Source organism: Lepidochelys kempii, chromosome 4 (genome assembly GCF_965140265.1).
Source record: "Lepidochelys kempii isolate rLepKem1 chromosome 4, rLepKem1.hap2, whole genome shotgun sequence".
NCBI lineage: Eukaryota > Metazoa > Chordata > Testudines > Cheloniidae > Lepidochelys > Lepidochelys kempii.
Window position 1 is genome coordinate 60841955 of NC_133259.1, and position 15462 is coordinate 60857416.

A 15462-nucleotide genomic window follows, 5' to 3' on the forward strand; every position below is an offset into this window, starting at 1 on the left:
TAACTGAATTCTATTATTCCCTCAGGATGCATGATAAGGAAACTGAAAATGTTTATTTTGTTTAGTTTTCAGAGAAACACTACACTAAAATAGAGCTACAGTAGAGTATTTCTCTGGGGATGGGGGGAATTACAGGGATGTTGTAAATATCCCTAAAATAAGCATAATAAACCCAGGAAATTAAGAATTGAGGTAAGATTAAAATGTCCAAAGATGCTAGTGTAGAGATGTATAATTAAATACCCTCCCAACCTTAACTCAGACCTCTAGTGATGCCACGCAATAACCATTTATGAATAATGTGTATGGTAATCTGTTTAAATTAAAAAGAGGGGTTTTTTTAGGACACATGCATTTTTCACATGGTGTCACAAGTACAAAAGTGTTCACTTTTAAATTGTCAGCATTGTTTCTCATTTTATTGTACTTGCAATAACTGTAGCAGCAATATCACTGACCTGATTCTGCCTCCTTGTTGGCATCCATTCTGGGCTGGTGTTTACTTTCATCCATGGCAAACTTTAGCAAAATACTTTCACCTGTTGTTAAAGCAATTTCTACTTATTAAGGGTTTTTTATTTTTTTTAAAAAAGGCATGAACACCTCAAAGACTTTGATAAAGCAACTTGACAAAAAAATCCCATGCTGGGATCCTTTTACATACTGTCATCCAAACTTGAAGGGAGGTCTGAATAAGAAAACACATACATTAATAGGTATATAGAATATTCTAAGTATGCAATAGCTTATTTTGCTTAAGTTCATATGAGTGAGCACTATCCTAATGAGAAAACAGGTGGAATATAAAGTTAAGACCTCTAAAGTAATTGGAAAGGCTTCCACTGTTGTTTTTTTCCCCTCCTCCCCCGTCAATGTTAATGGCAATTAAGCATCCAAATAGCATATGGCAACTTTGACATCTCAGCCTACTTATGAAATTAAATACAAAAAAAACCCTGTTAATGTTAAGGTCGCAAAAGTCTAGCGCTCAGAAGTTAGGAAATGCTAGAATTAATGTTGCCTGGACAACCTAAACTTGGCTTCCCTTGTGAGTATGCATTATGATAGTCTTCAATTACACGATCACATTATTTTTCCCCTTCATCATTCAGCACACAGGATGGATGCTGCTCACAGAATAAGTAGTTATTCAATATTTCTCTTTATACTCATTCCATCTCTGGCCCCTCTCTTTAATTACAGAACCCTATTCAAAACCTGCTCTAAATATAGAACTATCAATTTCTTCATGGTGCTTTCATCACAGTATGAATATTTCACTTAATGTATGAATTTATCTTAATACCTCTGTAAGGTGAGGCAGTATTATCCCTTTTGTACAGACAGAGATAGGCCCTAGGTGTCTCAAGTTGAGCACACAAAATTAGTGGACACTGACAATTTTATCTAACTTTTTCAGAGTGCTTAGCATTTTTATAGCACTTCCTATGTTCAAAACTGGGTCCCAATTGACTTCAGTTTATAGCTATAACAGCTCAGTCCTTAGGCAACTAGAAGCCAAAATTTGCTGAACTTGAGACACCTGAAGTCAGGAATGCAATTAAACAGGTGAAAGTTTGGTTCAAATGACTTGCCTAAGTTGCCTAGCATCGCATAGGACTTCTGTAGCAGAGGCAGTGATAGAATCCAGTTTTCCTGGGTGGCACTCAACAGCCTTAACCACAAAATCATCCTTCTCTACATTCAGTCTCTTTACTTATTCACTACACACTTTCCATCTTCTCCCGTAAACCAGGAAGGGTTCCTACAGGCAACAGACTCATTCACTACAAAATTCTGAGTCAGCACTTTTCATCCTGTGCCCTGAATGAGGCAGGAATCCTGTGGAATATATGTATGTGCTCATGTAATGAAACAATGTATTGAAATGTATACACATAAGAAAGCCACATTAAGGTTACATAAACTTAATTATTTCATTTCTTAACTTTTGAGTATTTGACTTTGTGACCTTAATGTTCTTTAATGTAGATTTTTGTGTAAAATTTTCTAGTTTTTTAAAAGGTTTAAAAAAAAAAAACCCACACCAGTCTTGTGGACCAAATTGACCCTCTCACATGGGTCATCAGCAGGATTGGCACTTTAAAGTCCATAGCACCAACTACTGCCACTTGAGTTAGCAGAATAGCTGGTGGCAGTGTGAGGCCATCCTCATCTGTGGATCAGGCATGCAAGGAGGCTGAGGCATGTGCAGTTAACAGATGTTTGAGAGCAGAGGAATGTTGACTTAAGACTCCTAGGTTCAATTCCAGGTTTTGGAGGGGATTGTTTTCTAATAGCTATAAACCAGTGGTGGGCAACCTGCAGCCCGTGTGGCCCGTCGGGGTAATCTGCTGGCAGGCTGCGAGACTGTTTGTTTACACCACCGTCCGCAGGCATGGCCGCCCCACAGCTGCCCGTGGCTGTGGGTTCATGGCTGAATAATCTGAGCTGAGATAGGAAGCTCCCTCTGGCCCAGGCTCAGGTGCCTAACTCCCTGAGAGAGACAGGACTAAGGCCAAACCCCTCTCCTTGACATTTCTTATTGGCTAGCAGTAACAGAGCTAATGGGGACATGGGGGTGACCCCTCCCGCACCCCCTTCCAGCATCTCTTAGGTATAGATGTGGATCCATTTCACATGGGGCTGGAGAACAGTGAGCATGCCCTGCACTCACTTGGCAGTAGTGGCTCCTGTTCCACGGGTCTGGGCCCAGCTCCTGGTGTTGTGACATGGCACACAATGGAGGGACAGGTGGGCCAAATCTCAGTGGAACTGGGATAGAGTGTTGCAACATCCAGAGTAGGGAGCTAGACCCAGCCTGCAGGATGGGAGCTGCCACACCCAGGTGAGTGTGGGGTGGACTCAGTCTCCAGCCCTCACCACCAATTACCCATTGTCCCCCATGGTTGCAAATCCTGGCTCAACCACTGTTGGCTAGCTTAGATGGCTCCCTGCTGACCATGCTGGTTTTTGTAGATCCTATTCTTAGAGGCCTAAACTCTCTCCATGCCTTGTATAGGGGAGCCTGGGTCCCTAACTTGGGGATGTGGATTCTATTGGGTGCGAAGGTATCTAAAATTAAGTATTCCAACAGTGACCATTGCAATGCCTGAGTGCCTTTGTTGATCTAGTCCAAGAACCCTATTTAACAAGAATGAGGTTTTTTTAATGAGCAAGAATGACTTGTCTATAAAAAGCTATATCCTGTTTTAACTTCAAAAGTTCTTTACTTTTTTCCTCTAACATAAATGTACTGATTACCAACAACTATGTGGTTTTATGTGGTCTATCATGATCTAAAATCAGCTCATGTCAGCTATCAATTGTGCATTATTTCAATTTTATTTTAGCTGCATTATGCATACCAGTACTTAAGGTTCATTTGGCACTCTGGTATATCTGATTCCAAGCAAAACTACTGGTGATATGAATTATCACCTGAGCACATCTAGAAGTAGCAAACTAACTCAAGTAAACAACCTAGGGATAATTAAAATGGAATAATTCTCTAGAGAATTTTTTCATTTACTCAGATTACTACCAGAACTTGATGTCTGCCTGTATGGAAAAACACTGGACTGGGATTTGTGGTCTTTCCTCTTTAACATCTATCTATGTTTAGAGTCTCTGTGGAGTATATCTCAGTTCAGCATATGGCTCAATAAGGCCTCTCTGGGGGAAAAGAGTAGAATGGCTTAATATAATTCCTGTTTGGCTTCTTTGCCAACATGTCATGTTGGGTACAAAGAATGGAGCAGTGCTGGGGAGCACAGGCCTGGCGACTTCCTAGGCAGTGGCCTGATAGAAAGGCCAAAGCAGGTCCAAACCCCCCTTGTCAGTGATGAGTGGATTAGGCTGCAGTCTGCCGCAGTGAGGGGGGGGACTAGATGATGATTGGCAGTAGCTACTGAGGCAAGGTGGGGATAGAGGGTTGGGGGTTCCCTGGGAAGGGGAGACCCAAAGACGGCAGGGGTACTGCAGAGGGCAGAACCCTGAGATAAAGGGCACCAGGGTCTGGGAGGGACACAGGGGGCCAGCGGCAGGCGAGACACTGGCCTGCAGAGGGCGCTCTGGGCTGGAAGAGCTAATTCCCAGGACAACCAGCAGGAGGAGCCATGCTGGTGTGTCATTGCTTCGCCTCAGACCACCTCAGAGAATTCTAATCAGTGAGGCATGAATTACATTTACAAAAGCTGTGTTGACTTTTCCCCCAACAAATTGTTAATCTATGTGTCTGAGAATTCTTTTCTTTACTGGGGTGCTGGAACAATTTGTATAGTGGGGGCACTGAGTCATTGAACCACACTATAAACCCTGTATATGGTGGAAACCACGGATGTTTCACTCCATATTTTTTATGGAAATATGCTTATGATATGAATATCCCATAACTGAGATACCTTACATTAGCCATCTTGCGTAAAGTGCATCACTGGAAAGGTTATGATTTACTGAATGTGTTTATCCAATTTGTATGCATGTATCATTTTTTATATCTGAAGCTGGGAATATTGACCATGTCTCTGTATTTCAGACATGCAATGTTGGATGAAGCCAAACAATGTTAGTGGCTCATTGAAGAAATGCACACAAACATTACCCCAGGAACTGTGTGGAAGAGAAACCTCTGAGATAGCTCTATACAATGGGAACTGTTTGACCCAGGTCACAGCAAAAAAGCTTTTCTACAAATGCGGGGAAGATATAAAAGATGTACAATGACAACATGAGGGGTCCTCACTCTCCCTATAGAACACCTGAGGAACAAAGACTGAACTGTGAGAAGTGATGGTCCACGGCTAATATCTTTAGCCTATGTAAGAAAACCTGGGAAAGCCAAGGCAACTTGTGCCTTAAGAATCTGCCAGCTTGTTTATCACTCAGGGTGAGAATTTGTTAATTTGTATCCTGCCTATCTAGTGTGTTAAGCTCACTCTTCAGTTCTTGTGTATTTACTAATGTAATTTGCTTTGTTCTGTTTGCTATCCCCTTAACCATTTAAAATTCACCTTTTTGTAGTTGATGATACCCACTTCATGTAATTTCTAACAGGGTGGCGGGGGGGGGGGGGAAGTCATGCACATCTCTCTTCGCATTAAGGAAGAGGGTAGATTTTTCCATACAGCGCAAGACAGTATTATTTTGGGTTTATCTCCCAAAATGAGCGTGCATGTGAGTGCTGGGAGAGTCCTCTCACACAGACCTGACTTCAGTCTGTGACTGATGATGTTCCTTGACTTTAGCAAAGCTTTTGACACAGTCTCCCAAAGTATTCTTGTCAGCAAGTTAAAGTAGTATGGGCTGGATGAATGGACTATAAGGTGGATAGAAAGTTGGCTAGATTGTTGGGCTCAACGGGTAGTGATCAATGGCTCCATGTCTAGTTGGCAGCCGGTATCAAGTGGAGTGCCCCAAGGGTCGGTCCTCGGGACTGTTTTGTTCAATATCTTCATAAATGATCTGGAGGATGGTGTGGATTGTACCCTCAGCAAGTTTGCAGATGACACTAAACTAGAAGGAGAGGTAGATAGGATACAGAGGGCCCTAGACAAATTAGAGGATTGGGCCAAAAGAAATCTGATGGGGTTCAACAAGGACAAGTGCAGAGTCCTGCACTTAGAACGGAAGAATCCCATGAACCGCTACAGACAAGGGACCGAATGGCTCGGCAGCAGTTCTGCAAAAAAGGACCTAGGGGTTACAGTGGACGAGAAGCTGGATATGAGTCAACAGTGTGCTGTGTTGCCAAGAAGGCCAATGGCCTTTTGGGATGTATAAGTAGGGGCGTTGCCAGCAGATCGAGGGACGTGATCGTTCCCCTCTATTTGACATTGGTGAGGCCTCATCTGGAGTACTGTGTCCAGTTTTGGGCCCCACACTATAAGAAGGATGTGGAAAAATTGGAAAGAGTCCAGCGGAGGGCAATAAAAATTATTAGGGGACTGGAACACATGACTTATGAGGAGAGGCTGAGGGAACTAGGGATGTTTAGTCTGTGGAAGAGAAGAATGAGGGGGTATTTGATAGCTGCTTTCAACTACCTGAAAGGGAGTTCCAAAGTGGATGGATCTAGACTGTTCTCAGTGGTAGCTGATGACAGAACAAGGAGTAATGGTCTCAAGTTGCAGTGGGGGAGGTTTAGGTTGGGTATTAGGAAAAATGTTTTCACTAGGAGGGTGGTGAAACACTGGAATGCGTTACCTAGGGAGGTGGTGGAATCTCCTTCCTTTGAGGTTTTTAAGGTCAGGCTTGACAAAGTCCTGGCTGGGATGATTTAGTTGGGGATTGGTCCTGCTTTGAGCAGGGGGTTGGACTAGATGACCTCCTGAGGTCCCTTCCAACCCTGATATTCGATGACTCCAGTGGGGTGTGGCCCTACGTGTGTGTGTGCGCGCGCACGCGTGATTCAAGAGGCTGAAGAGCCTAATTCAGCAAAGCAGGGAAAGGGAACACAGGCTGGTTGAGCAAGAGAGGCTCATGAAATCCCAGTACAGGGGGTCCAAACCATCACAACCTCTTCAAGCCAGGGGATGTGGCAGCACGCCCCACACCCCTAGTTCTAGCACCTATGTCCTTCACTGTAGTTTTCAACCAATTTGTCTGGTACCGAAGTTAAGGTTATTATCCTGTAATTACCAGGATCATCTCTGGAGCATTTCTAAAATAGGCATTTCATTAGATAGCCTCTGTATCAGAGGACTGGAGGGTGATTTTAAGTGATAAATTACATACCATACTTAGTTGTTCTGAAGGAACTCAGATATGAAATTGCAGAACTCTTGGGTGAATACCTTCTGGTCCTGGTGACTTAATACTGTTTAACTTATCAACTTTTGTTCCAAAATCTCCTCTATTGACACCTCAATCTGGGACAGTTCCTCTGATTTGTCAATTACTACCTATATAATCAAATGTCACTTCAACGTGTTTTCTGTCTAAATAGGCAAGCCAGATAGTAACCCTTCCTTGTGCCATCTCCCTTTTACTCTCTGTGCCTCAGTTCCCATCTGTAAGTGATTTATTCAGGTGTTGTTGGAACTCTGAAGCAGAGCTAGGAAGTGAACCTAGATCTTTCCCTGAGGCAGTAGCAGCTGTGGTAAGCTTGTCTCAGTTGGAAGCTGCTCTCTGTGAGCAATGCAGGGAAGTCATAATGATTTCACCAATGTACTTGTTTACTCCAAGTGCATTTACATCCAAACCCAGATTTATGACTTAATCAGATGATCACTCAATCTTTAATCTTAAACTCTGCTAATGTTAACCTGACACGATTTGCTCCTCCTTCACTGGTTTAAAACGGGGATCAGCCCCCTTAAGTGTTTCCATGTTCAGAAATGATGGGGGTCAGATTGCACCTTCATGAGAGACCCATATAAGAAACTCCTTTTTTGTTGTTGTTGTTGTTGACTAGATTTTTCTATCTCTCCTCCCCAGCCCTCCTCACAGTTTCTGGAAATCAGCTTAGGAAAACAGCTATCCATGTGAAGGCTCTATGCTCTAGTCTTCCTTATGAACCCTCCAGCCTTCCCTGGTCCCTTGGCAACTGCCAGGGGCTGGTCCACTGGTTAATGTTCCTTCGGTCTTTCGGGGGTAGAAAGGGAGTAGGACATTCCCCTCTACAGAGTGAGAAGCACCTAAACTAAAAAGTGTTTTGTCGTCTTGTTTCCCTCTAATTTTAAATATTTACATGGGGGTCTTTACGTTTGGCTTGTGCCACATATTTGCAAATTTGTTTTGACATTAGTGTTCTCATAATTTTCCAACCTGCTCTATTTTTGCAAGTCCTACTTAAAATAAAGACTAATCGTGGGTTTTATACCACTCCCAGAAAGAGGCTGCAAGATACTATAGGACTAAAACTTGACTATAGCTTTCTCATACAAAGCATTGACAAAAACAAATAACCAAAGTAGCAGTGAGATGGAATATGGAAATACTAGAAATCTTAGCAAGACCTGGGTCATGTGAAATTTTAGCCATATAGCTAAAGAGATTTGAATAAATGTTTTGGATGCTTATCCAAACAAAGTGTATAACCATACAAGGTGCTCCCCGACTTTCCTTAAGTTGTATTTAAGGCTCTTATCTTTCAGGAGACACCAAGAACGTTGCAGGATCAGGTCCAAACCTCCCATCGTTAGCAATTAGTACTCTAAAATAGAGAAGTTATTTCCCTGTTAAACTGATCTACAGCAATATATATATATATATATATATATATATATATATATATATATATATATATATATATATATATATATACACTGTAGGTTTATGTAAAATTGGACTTGAACAAAATACAGCACTTTCATTCCTAACATGTAAATAAAGTACTACAGAGGTCACCTCAGCCTTATGTCCATTTCATTGGTAATGGACAATGAGACAAAAAGAAATGTGCTATTCAAGAATCTTCTCTTCTTAGTTAGAAGTGTTCTAGTTCATTGAAATTCATATCCTGGCCCTTCATTTATTTTAGCATTCAGCTTTTAATTAACTTGTGACCCATTTACAAAATACAGAGCTGTTTCAACATCAGAAATAAATAATATGACAACTTGTCACACCAATCAACTTCGAAAAATGTGTTTGGTGGCAAACACAATGTCATAAATGCAAGTTAGATTGGGGGAAGGGAGTATTTATAGCAGGATTGCACCTACAGTCAATCCTGAAGAGTAAAAAAACAAAAACCAGACACTTTTTGATAAACTAAATCTTAAATGTCTTTGAAAAAATGAATTAATAATGGCATAACTTCCTTAGATCTTTTCCCTCTGATGTACAGCCACCCTCAATCTATGTGGCACTTTCACTCTTCTTATTAAAAACATATTTTTTTCTACATATAAATAAATAACAATGGAAAAGGAACTGAGGTGGGGCAGGGAAATAAAGCTCTATTTTTTAGATCGTATTTGAAAAGAGGGAGAGCTGAGGAGGAGCAGAATTACACATGGGCTTGTTGATATAAGGGTGTTTTGCATTTGTGTAGTTGTTCAGGTGCTGAATCCATCCAGATCCTTAGGGTAGCTGTCATGCTACAGGGGCAAACTGCACGGGCATGTTCTCCCCCCCCCCCCACCATCAGTACAGCGCTGTTCTGTTAATATAGCTACCCCAGTGCAAAACCCCACAGGGTAGACAACCCACAGCAAGGCTTTCTCACAGGCAGACATGGCTCTGTAGAAAGTGACAAGTTTGTATAGTGATTTGAGAGGGAAGAGTGATGACAGAGAAGTGGATGGAATAGGAAGGAGAGTAGAAAGTGTCAAGGAGCATGAGGAAGAATGAAACGAGCCCAGTCACTCTTACTATTTTTAAAAAATGAATGATTTTGAATTTATAGGAGACCCTTATTGTGTGCTTACATACTTTACGCTAAAGTGATTTAAATGAAATAGGATATAAGAGATCCACATCTGAGCCTTTTATTCTAAAGTTACAGCTCAGAGCAATATTTTATAGCAGAGCTAAACTCCTGAGAATATGGGTTTATAATGGAAACTGACAGACCATCAACTACAGAAATGCTAGCAGGTGCCACTATAACCAAAAATTTATTCATACTAATAACAATGTTCCACCAGAACAAGAGTTCAGAGAAGTTTGCTTATGGCAATTAGATCTATAGCCAGTTGAACCTGTTCATTTTGAAGGATAATTTTCTTTTTATTTCCTGTGTCCTTTGTATCTGGTTATTGCTTAAACATAAGGATAGTAGTTGTTGTTGGTTTTTGTGAATGGCTTTCCTTGAGCCCCAAAAGTCTTGTGCCATTTTTGGGAAATACCAATTAATTCTTTGCTGTTGGGTTTGACAATATTTTGATATGTCATGAAAATGTGACCTTAGGCCAGTTCTGCAGTCAATTTATTGTCTTAAAGGAAACTTTAGCACAGATTAAACAGTATGAACTATGTTACTGCAAGGACTTTTCCTTGCAGAGTGTTGGTTGTACATTTTCTACAATGGCCTCTGCTTTTTGACACACAGACCTCCTGACATTCAACAACCTCTGAAGCTATGAATCTTGCCTTTTTAATGTAATGAAGGAGCTCCTATGAGGGAACTGTGATCTCCTCTTCAAGAGAAAAATAGAGTGTGTGTCTAATTATGACATTTATTCAAAATATCTGATCAAACTGGAGTTCCTGAAACACATTAGTCACAATAAATAATCTGAAACACAAAGGAAAAAAGTCAGATGGTTTCATGAAATTGTGATCAATTTCCTAATAATCCTTGAACTATACATTGAGTATTTGGAGCTGTAAGGAAAGATAGGAAGTATGGCAAGAGACCACCCTTAACCAGGCGATCTTCAATGATCTAAAAATCAAAAAAGAATCCTACAAAAAGTGGAAACTAGGTCAAATTACAAAGGATGAATATATTAAAAAAAAAAACCCACACACAAGTATGTAGGGACAAAATCAGAAAGGCCAAGGCACAAAATGAGATCAAACTAGTTAGAGACATAAAGGGTAACAAGAAAACCTTCTACAAATATATTAGAAGCAAGAGGAAGACCAAGGACAGGGAAGGCCCATTACTCTATGTGGGGCGGCGGGGGAGACTAACAGAAAATGTGGAAATGGCAGAGAGGTGCATAATGACATCTTTGTTTATGTTTTCACCAAGAAGGGTGGTGGTGACCAGACTTCTAATGTAGTGAATGCCAGTGAAAATGAGGTAGGATCAGAAGAGGCTAAAATAGGGAAAGAACAAGTAAAAATTACTTGGACAAATTAGATGTCTTCAAGTCACCAGGGCATGATGAAATGCATCCTAGAATACTCAAGGAGCTGACTAAGGAGATATCTGAGCCATTAGTGATTATCTTTGAGAAGTCATGGAAGACTGGAAAGTTTCCAGAAGACTGGAAAAGACAAAATATAGTGCCCATCTATAAAAGGGAAATAAGCACAACCCAGAGAATTACAGACCAGTCAGCTTAACTTCTGATAAGATAATGGAGCAAATAATTAAGCAATCAATTTGCAAATATCTAGAACATAATAAGATGATAAATAACAGTCACCACGGATTTGTGAAAAACAAATAACTTTCTTTGACAGGGTAACAAGCCTTGTGGATGGGGGGAAGCAATTGCTATATCTTGATTTTAGTAAGGCTTTTGATACTGTCCCACATGACTGTCTCACAAATAAACTAGGGAAATCCAGCCTAGATGGAGCTACTATAAGATAGGTGCAAAACTGGTTGGAAAACTGTTCCCAGAGAGTAGTTATCAGTGGTTCACAGTCATGATGGAGGGCATAACGAGTGGGGACCGCAGGGATCAGGTCCGGTTCTGTTCAATAGCTTCATCGATGATTTTGATAATGGCATACAGAGTACATTTATAAAGTTTGAAGATGATACCAAGCTGGGAGGAGTTGCATGTGCTTTGGAGGATAGGATTAAAATTCAAAATGATCTGGACAAACTGGAGAAATGGTCCGAAGTAAATAGGATGAAATTCAATAAGGACAAATGCAAACTACTCCACTTAGGAAAGAAAATCAGTTGCACACAAACAAAATGGGAACTAACTGCCTAGGGAGGACGACTGTGAAAAGGGATCTGGGGTCAGAGTAGACCACAAGTAAAATGAGTCAACAGTGTAACGCTGTTGCAAAGTAAGTGAACATTCTGGGATGTATTAGCAGGAGTGTTGTAAGCAAGACATGAGAAGTAATTTTTCCACTCTGCTCTACTCTGATTAGGTAGGCCTCAAGTGGAGTATTGTGTCCAGTTCTGGGCTCCACATTTCAGGAAGGATATGGACAAATTGGAGAGCGTGCAGAGAAGAGCAACAAAAATGATTAAAGGTCTAGAAAACATGACCTCTGAGGGAAGATTGAAAAAAAATTGTGTGTTTAGTCTTGAAAAGAGAAGACTGAAAAGGGACATACCTTTTCAAGTATGTAAAAGTTGTTACAAGGAGAAGGAAGAAAAATTGTTCTTCTTAACCTCTGAGAATAGGACAAGAAGCAATGGGTTTAAATTGCAGCAAGGGAGGTTTAGGTTGAACATTAGGAAAAACTTCCTGTCAGAGTGGTTGAGCACAGGAATAAATTGCCTAGGGAGGTTGTGGAATCTCCATCATTGGAGATTTTTAAGAGCAGGTTAGACAAACACCCGTCAGGAATGGTCAAGATAATTAGTCCTGCCACGAGTGCAGGGTACTGGACTAGATGACCTCTCAAGGTCCCTTCCAGTTCTATGATTTAACACAGCAAATTTCCATTTTTAAGAGTTGGAATTTAGGCTTCAGACATATGTCCTTTCTCAGCTGATGGTTTGTTCTTCCAGAATGTCTCTTTCACTCTTGCTATTCTGTGATGACTTCAGTGTCCAAACTTCTGTATTCTGTAAAGATGTTTCCTATATAGCAGTACAGCAAGTGAAAAATTATTGCTGGGTCATTCACTGGAATCTTGCATGCTTGCCCAGGATGCTTGCATATCAGTGTATATTTTTTACAATACAATGGATCTACATTCATTAAGAAAATAGAATTTGGACCATGCAAATACATGAAATATTTCAGACATCTCATAAGAAGTGATTACAGTTAAGTTTCTAAGTCCATAAAACAAATAAGCTTTTGTTACTCTCCCCAAACCTCTTTTGTTATAATGTCAAATGCTGGGAAACTGTTCTGTACCACTAGAAACCATTTTGCTAAGTGTTTAAAGATGTTATAGCTATCTTAATGATTAACAAGAGGCCTGTTAGGAAGTTTGCATTTCTCATTTTCCTAAGTACTTTAAGTGTTGAAGGTACAGATATGGAGGGAGGGGGGGAGAGGGGAAGAGACTTCACTGTCTTCATAGACCTGATACAATCTATCAGAATTCACTCAAATGAAATTTATATTGACTTGAAACCTATTTGAGGGGGTTTTGTTTTTAAATCTAATTGCTTGTAAAAATTGTGAAAGAATGAATGAACAGGAGGTTGCTGCTCTCCTTGTACAAGTTAAATAAAATGTCAGCTGGCTTGATGTCTGTTTTCCTATCTCCGTTCTTCTTTATGGTTTAACCTTGCTATGCATATCATAGACTAGAAAATAAATGATTCAGATCTCATCCACAATGGAGTTACCAATGGTGTAAATGAAACTCAAATTGGACTCTAGGTACCTAAGTCCCTTTGTGGATCTGGGCTCTAAAGAGTCATTCTCTCAGACCTAATGCATATTTATTTAAGGAAAGTGAAACAACTTCAACTGGAGACACACGTCAGAATCTCCCTGTAGTCCAGTGGTTCCCCACTAAGGTGGGGAAACCCCAGTTTAAATCATATGACCCAGGAACCTCCAGATACCAGCTGGCAGAGGGATCCTCTGGTTTCACCAAAAGAATGTCATGTGTAATGAAATGAATGTGTGAGCCTGTGTCACAATGGTAATTATGATCATTGCAAAAGATTGTGTGTGTGTGTGTGTGTGTGTGTGTGTGTGTGTGTGTGTGAGAGAGACAGAGAGAGATTAAAAATGATGGTAAGTTCTGTGACTAGGGACTGGTCACCAGAAAGGTGAAAAACACAGGCTTTCTTTCAGGAAAGAAACGTTTCTGTTTACACTGAAATTAAGTATTGTATAGTTCACAATGGGCATCCCTTTACAGTCTGGGCCAAGTGCTAATGAAAGACTGAAATCATTAAAGAGAAAATTTACAGGAAGAAGGGAACCAGCAGGGGAAAGCTCTGCTTACATGTAAAGGAGAATGGAATTTTTAGTGGTGTAACTAGGGGTATGGAGATAGACCCTCCTTCTTTCAATATGGAAGGACAAGTTGCCAGTGGGCTTGATCTTATGAGAAGGAATCTTAACCAATGTGGTTGAAAATGCAGGGGAAGGACTTATGGTAAGTTATCTTGTCAGAGTCTGGAAAGCATGTTATGATTGTCTTATGTAACCATTTGTTTCCAATATTCTCACTATCACTTGTCTCTGGTCTTTGATAAACTTATTGTCAATATATCTACATAATGTAATCTGTATATCTCTTTATATAAAGTGCTGTGTGTTACATGAAGAGGTGATCCTGAGTTGAATCCTACAAGGTGACATGTAATATTTCTTTGGGAATAGCAGTTATGAGTGTGTAGCACAGAACAGGGGCTGGATGCTCCAGGGGGATGCTTGGAGGACACAGTGGTTATGTGCCTATTGTTAGCCTGCGCACAGAGAGCAAGGCCTGGAAAATAGTGCTTGTATTGCCAGAGGTGGTGGCTTCAGGGAGCTGATTCACAGCAGGCAGACAAGACTTCCTCCATGCTAAGGGCAGATGGTGGAGAGGTGCCTCATGATCCTGGGAAGCATCACAAATCCCTTCCCCCCCACATCAGGCATGGCAGGAGAAGGGAATTGAATCAGGGTCTCCAACATCCTGATTGAATTCCCTAATCGTTGGGCTAAAGATTATAACGGTTCTTAGGGTAGTTTACATCAAAAATAGTTTAGGTTTTGATTTAAATGATGATGGTCTGTGACAGGGGTAGGCAACGTATGGCACGTGAGCTGATTTTCAGTGGCACTCACACTGCCCAGGTCCTAGCCACTGATCCGGCGAGGGGCGGGGCTCTGCATTTTAATTTAATGTTAAACGAAGCTTCTTAAACATTTTAAAACCCTTATTTACTTTACATACAGCAATAGTTTAGTTTATATATTATAGCCTTATAGAAAGAGAACTTCTAAAAATGTTAATGTATTACTGGCACGCGAAACTTTAAATTAGAGTGAATAAATGAAGACTCAGCACACCACTTCTGAAAGGTTGCCGACCCCTGGTCTATGAAAAGGTGCTGCAGGGCTTCAACAGTCTTGAACTGGACCAATCACCGGTTTCTGAGTCTGATTCTTAAGTCATGCAACAGCAAGACTGAGGCTCAGTAAGGATATAATGCCCAAGCACAAAAGAAAAAGCTGCTAAAACTTCAGGCCCCAGGACGAATATAGACATGTGGGGTGCCTCCTATTACAGAGCTTTCTGTGCACAAACCATATGTAGTTGCGCATGAAGTGGATAGCAACTACTGAAATATAAGTATCAAGGTGAGTCACCAAAACAATCTTCATGGTCCAACATAATCTAGATTAGTTCAGTATTGCCCAGATGGAAGAACGACGTTATGACAAGAGTCTTCCCTGTAAACAATAAGGTTACTGCAACACAGACAGCAGTGTCCAAGACACAAAATCTAATGGCAGACTTGCTAATCATGCGTTAGGCTAGTAAAATGGTAGTGGTGTAACATAATTTAATCAAAGCAGGTGCAATTCCACTTAAACCAATAAAAATGCACCTGTTTAAATCTGGCATGTAGGTATGTCTCTCCATTGTTCTCTTTATTAGTATAAAATATTTGAACAAAACAGCTATTTAAAACTTTTTTATTTCAGTTTTTAAAAGTGTGCATGGATGTAAAGGGAGAAGGATGTT

General features: G+C 40.6%; 1 long non-coding RNA gene across 1 annotated transcript in view; it reads left to right on the forward strand.

Moving 5' to 3' along the window:
- The window catches only part of LOC140910478 (uncharacterized), a 68288-nt gene extending 63684 nt beyond the window's left edge, over positions 1-4604 (forward strand). Inside the window, exon 3 of the long non-coding RNA XR_012158603.1 lies at positions 4538-4604. This is a non-coding gene — a long non-coding RNA (uncharacterized lncRNA). The remainder of the gene's footprint in view (positions 1-4537) is intronic.
- The last annotated feature ends 10858 nt before the right edge of the window (positions 4605-15462 follow it).